General features: G+C 37.2%; 1 non-coding gene across 1 annotated transcript; it reads left to right on the top strand.

The window, feature by feature from the left end:
• The first annotated feature begins 4674 nt into the window (after positions 1 to 4674).
• Positions 4675 to 4747, top strand: LOC118994525 (small nucleolar RNA SNORD56). Its single transcript, XR_005068069.1, has one exon. It is a non-coding gene; the product is annotated as a small nucleolar RNA SNORD56 (small nucleolar RNA).
• The last annotated feature ends 1271 nt before the right edge of the window (positions 4748 to 6018 follow it).

Genomic DNA, 6018 nt, shown 5'->3' with positions numbered 1-6018 from the left:
TACATAATTTTTCTTCACTGATTACAGTATAGTTCTCTCTATATATAATGGTTCCATATACTTAGAACACTGTTTTGAGACTCTCTAGTCTAATTTATAATTTTTATATCTCAGTATACACACTCTATAATCTTAATTACTATAATACTAAACGAATTCTGTGACTATTAGAATTTGGATTGCAGTTGCATTGAATCTGTAGGGAGAAATGAGATATTTCAGCATTGAATTTGAATATGTGAACTTCACATCTCTTTATCATTTGGACCTTCTTGAAAATCTCTAGTAATATTTTTTTCTAATAAAGGCCTTAAAATGTTTTTAGATTCATTATTTTATATTTATGTGGTAATGTAAATTATATATCTATAAGTATCTTTTTAATCTGTTTGTTGTAGAAATATTTAGTTGAGTTTTATAAAATGATAATATATTCAGCAAACTTGTTATAGCCCCCCATAGGCACTAAAAATTATCTGTAGATTTTGGGGGTATTTTATATAGAAAACTTATATCACTGAAAATAATTAGAACTATTATTCTTTCCTTCTAAAGTGTATCTGTTTTTTAATTAATGCCTTTCCACTGAATGCCAGCACCTCTGATTTTATTTTTTATTTTTTCTGTTTATGCTTTGTGATGCCTTATGATGCTTTATTTCTTAGTGAGAGGGAAAGAGAGAGAGAGGGAAGGGGAGATTTGTGATGATGAACTCTCACCTTTAGGAGCCTCATTACATAAAATGCTTTGAAGCCTATGTGAAGGTGAGTTACTTTGGGGAGAAGATGGTGTATATTTATTTCTACCAAGCAAACGGGGTTACTTTAAATTTTTACTTTGAGATAAATATTTTCAATACACCTAGCTAAGGTGAGCCTGAACTACAAACCTGCCCAAGGACCTTCTAATAAATATTCTAATTTTTTGTGCCCTTTCCACGCAGGGATAGAGTCTGAGACATAATTTTTCTTAAGGTCTACTAGAATTGGCTGTTTAATTCCCCTCTAACCTGGAGGAAATAGCCCTGTTAGAGAGAGAGATCCCAGATTTCTACAGTTTTCTTATTAGGCCTTCCATCTTAGGGGGCCGTGGGCATTGTCTCTTCTCCCAAAAGCCCTTGGGGTCAATGCTACCTTCAAACAAACAACAATATCAGTGCTCAGCTTCCCATCCTGGGCATCTGTTTTTCTTTAGCTTTAGGCCTTTAGGCTTTTGATTATATCTTACTAAGTTTCCACTGTACTGATGGGTTAGAGATATTGTGAAATATTGTATCCAGCATATTCATGCATCTTTCTTTTTGGGAGGGGGCATTGACCAGGGAGGTGGGGTAGCCATACAACCAGAAGCAGTATAATAAATATTTTTTTCAGTGCTCTTCACATTTGTCCTTTACCTCACACATTTACTTCAACTTTAAAATAGCAGTCCTGATCTCTAGGAGAAATTTGTATGCACTTCAAGAATGTCGATTAGCAGAATTTGCTGCTCTTTTCAGAATAAGGAGTTGAAAAAGAATCTGTGGTAGGCAGCATTTGGAGCTGGCCTCTGTGATCCTTGTGCCTCAGGGTCTGTGCTCTTTACATCCTCTTTCTTTAAGAGAGGACAGGACTATAAATATGAGGGATTTTACTCCCACACCTGAGTCACACTCTATATCAAAGGTGAAGAGATTCTCCATACGTAAGTAAGGTCCCAAATCAGTTGACTTTAAGTTATGAAAGAAAGATTTGTTTGGGTGGGCCTGACCTAATCAAGTGAGCCCTTAAAAGAGAGTGGGCCCCTTCTGAGAGAAGCTACTCAAAGCACAAGAGTGCTGTCCTGCTTGTCCTGAAGAAGCAAACTGCCAGGACATGAAGAAAGGCATGTGGCAAGGGCCTGAGAGAGGCCTCTGGGTGCTGAGAGTGACCACCAGCAATCAGCAAGCAAGACAACAGGACCATTGTTGTACAATCACTGGGAATGAATTCTGCCAAAATCTGAAGGAACTTAGAAGAGCATCCTTCCTTCTCAAGTCTCCAATGTAAAGATAACACTGGCCAGCACCTTGGCTTAGTCTTGGGAGGCACTGAGCGGAGAACCAGATGAAACAGTTGATTTCTGATCCATAGAAACAATGAAATAATACATTGCTTTGTTATGTGCTGCTAAGGGTGTGGAGATTTGTTATGCAGCTTGAGGCCTAATACAGAAGCAATTGAACCTAAAGCACGTCAGCACCCACGGCTTTTTCCTTTGTCTTCCCACATCTCATACCCCATCTTCTACTTTCTGGAAAGGAAGGACTCACGATTAGTCCCTGGGATGAAAAACAAAATTGTACAAAAAACCTTTCCAGGTTCTACTTTTCAACAGAAGAATTGGGTTGACATTTGGGGAAAACAGTATTCTCCTTTGTAAACTTAGACAAAGTCTTTGAATTAACACAATAGCTTAGAGTAAGATTATCTTGCTTTCTTTACAGGACAATCTTAGAATATGAAATATATATTATCTAGAAAATATCTACATATCTTTATAATATGGAACAGATATTGCATGGAAAATAATAATTATATTTTTAGAAGAAAATATTTTAAAAATTAAGAGAAATTTACTTTTAGAGCCTATAAAAACCAATTCAGATAAAATTATAATATGCTGGTTTATATCATCATTACATCTTAAGTATAATGTGTGTCGTCAAAGGAACACCCTGGTGACTCATTTACAATAAGAAGCACCTAGTTTCATCCTCATAAAATATCATTGCTTAAAATGCAATGTAGAGAGGCTCAAAATTTGCAAAATGGTGTATTTTGTTTTCAAACTCGCATTTGATAAGAAAATGTCAAGTGTAACATGTAAATTGCAACAGTTGTACATTGACATAGAGAATTGTATTTGACCATGATGAATTATCAAATTGTGTCATTGAAAACAAGGTCGTATACCTTAAACATCTTGCAAAAGTGCACTGCCCCAAGACCTATTCCTCACTCATTTTGCTTTATTGGAGCGATGCGAGAAATTAGTTTATGGTAAAGAGCTTCGTGATCTGAGTAGAAGCCATATTCCAGCCAGCCAGCCACAGTCTGACCAGATGAAGCAACAGAAATATATCTTAGGCCACTTGATCACTTGTTAGCTCTCAACAGTTTGTTAATAATTCTGGATCTCAGTTAATTACTTCAGAAAAAGTAGGATATTAGAACCATGACAGAATGACTGCCCCATGCAGAAGCATTTGTTTCTTACTCTCCACATACCTACGTATGTCATAATAGGCCTGTGGGTCCAAGATGAAGCTGAGAAAAGAAAATGACTGTGATGGTTTTAGCCCAGAGCACAGCACTGATGTGAGAAAAAAAAGAAAAAAAACAACCACTTGTTGTTCCTACTGTAAGCACAGGTGATGTTTCACATCAAGCCTCTGCTCATCAAACTGCTATCTTTGTCTATTGAGAACAAACAAACCAAAACAAATGCAAAAAATCCAATATTTACCTAGAAACCCACTGTGATAGAATGAGGAAGATCTCAAATGTCTGGTCAATGTCACCAAGAATTGCATGACAGTTACTGTCAATGCCACTCTGACCAGAGTCCTTGCCTTCTGTGGACCTTACAAATGAACAGTCTTAGCCTCGTGCTTTCACCCCCACCACACCCCTGTCCAGACAGTCCATCTCTTATCTAGGCACACTCTGTTTCCTCTTCTTTGTCCCTGATGCTTTAAGCCAAGGAGACTTTTGCTACTTGCTTGTAGTCCAGCACAACTCAGTGAGGTCCATTAAGCACAGTAATTAACATACAAGATACAGTTCTGCTTGCTGTGAATCTGTGAAGAATGAGACGTGTCTCTTTCTTTAAGGATTTAACTGCCAGGCACAGATGCACATGACTTTCCTGGTAATAGCCCTGGATCCCACCTGTACTCATTGCTGACCCACTCTATCCTAATCCAACTTCTTTACTGGTTTCATTTTCTTGATCCTGAGCCACCAGTTAGATCTCCGCCTTTTGTCCCAGCACCCAGTATTTGTACTTTGAACCTGCAGTGTTTGGTCCTTGTTATCTGACCAACATGCCTCCTGCTCTTACCTTGAGTTACCTGGGTTGTTTTCAGCAGGAAGGCACATCTCTGGGTCTGTTACTATGGAATGCATCACCTGGCCAGCATTTGGGACATTCTATACACCCTTCCTTCTCCTTAAAGGGAAAATTGAGACTCATCTTTCTAATCATCTCCCTAGAGATTTCCCTAGACATGCTGTCTTGTTAGTAGAAACTGGCAGAAAGCTCCAGCACAGCCTCTCAATCCAGAGGAGCAGGTCAGAGAGTGTGGGGCTGAATGCAAAAGACAATGTGAGCTTAGTGTTGGGCAGAGCAGGGCACGGATCTCCAAACTTCCTCTTCCCAATTGTATCACATTGGGGAAATTGCTTAATATCTCTAAAACTGAGTTTTCTTCTTTATAAAGAGAGGAAATTTTTTATTTTGCAGAATTATTGGGAGTATTAGAACAAGATTATACATAGTACTCTCTGAAGAGTACCCCCCAAAAAAGAACAAAACTAAGTATAGCTGTACCACAAAGCTGGTATCTTATATGCCTGGAAAAAATGGCTTTAAGGTGAACAAAGTCCTGAAAAACAATTGCAATCAAATAAAAGTGCAAATTCTATCTGTCCTCTACAATGATGGTAACATTGTTCATCAACAGCAGTTCACCTATTGAGTGTTGAGACTTTGAGGGTCTGAGTGGAAAAAAACAAAAAGAAAAAAAGTGTATCTGTCCTCTAGCAGGACTGAAAAACACAGAAGTTATCTGGGGAATCTACATAGCCCTGAAATTCCTCTGAGCAGACAATAGATGTCTTAACTACATGTGTATCTGTAGGTCGTGGGGTATTCATATGGTATTCATATCCAAGAGTTCCTTCTATATTCATCGGATAGGTCCTTAGATCAGCATTCAGATTGTATTTACTTTTACTTTACCAAAATTTTCATCAATCTTAGCTATCTAATTTTCCTGTTCATAACACATTAGAAATAACAAATTAGGTGGGGAGAAAGTCTGTATAGAAAGACAGCAACTGGTGATTTTAGTGTTCAATAATTTATTCCTTGAGGGTTCAATTAAACAACTGTATTTTATTAGGATTTAGCCTTGAAAAACGAATCTTTAGCCTTGTATTTTATGGTGTTGTACTTATATAATATGGCATGATTATCATTATATCCTAAAATTCTAAATATTAAGCCCCACCCAGAGCAAAGAATAAAGACATGTTAACAAGTATTTTAAACAAGAAATGATGTGATATTGTTTTTATTATGATACCCCCCCAAATAAAATTACTTTTCTGTAGAGCCCGTTTGAGCTAAATGCAATAATGTGTTCAGTAAGGTCACTTCTCAGTGACATTCGTGGCTTTCTCCAATACAAGAGATTGGGCTTTATTTTCCAACAAATATTGGTAAACAAATTCAGTTTTAAGATCCTTTTAAAAACAAAGCAATTTAACATATTTACTTAGAATGAAGAGCAGATTATTACAAAACAGAATATTAATTTTTATATTTATATAATGTGGTAATGTGCCAAGGAATGGTCAAAACATAAAAATTAGGCAAATTTCTTATTTCTGATGGCATAAAGTGCCCAAGAAATAGTAATGCCCTGTACTCAGGTTAGACTTTCCTTTCAAATGTCCCCATCACATAAGGTCTTTCTAAGCAAGATTTTTCTAATTCCAAGTATTGCCACCTAGAGATCTTAACACGCTGTCTTGGGGGTTCACTTGGCGTCATGACCCCGCAATTGTTGGACTTATTGTTTTCAAACTGGATACCTGCCCCTTCCCACACCTGATAGGCATCCTCAGCTGTCCAGGCAGCCAGGCCCAGACCATTTATAATAATACAATTACGCAAACTTAGAAAGGATAAACACCACAACAAAAATGACTGAGAGTCATTTGGAAATAATTATGGACTGATTAGAAAATAAGTATTAGCGTGTCTGTGTGT

This window comes from Sturnira hondurensis, unplaced genomic scaffold (genome assembly GCF_014824575.4).
Source record: "Sturnira hondurensis isolate 20B ecotype Veracruz unplaced genomic scaffold, ASM1482457v3 Scaffold0000880, whole genome shotgun sequence".
Taxonomy (NCBI): domain Eukaryota; kingdom Metazoa; phylum Chordata; class Mammalia; order Chiroptera; family Phyllostomidae; genus Sturnira; species Sturnira hondurensis.
This window is presented reverse-complemented; position numbering and strand designations above follow the sequence as displayed.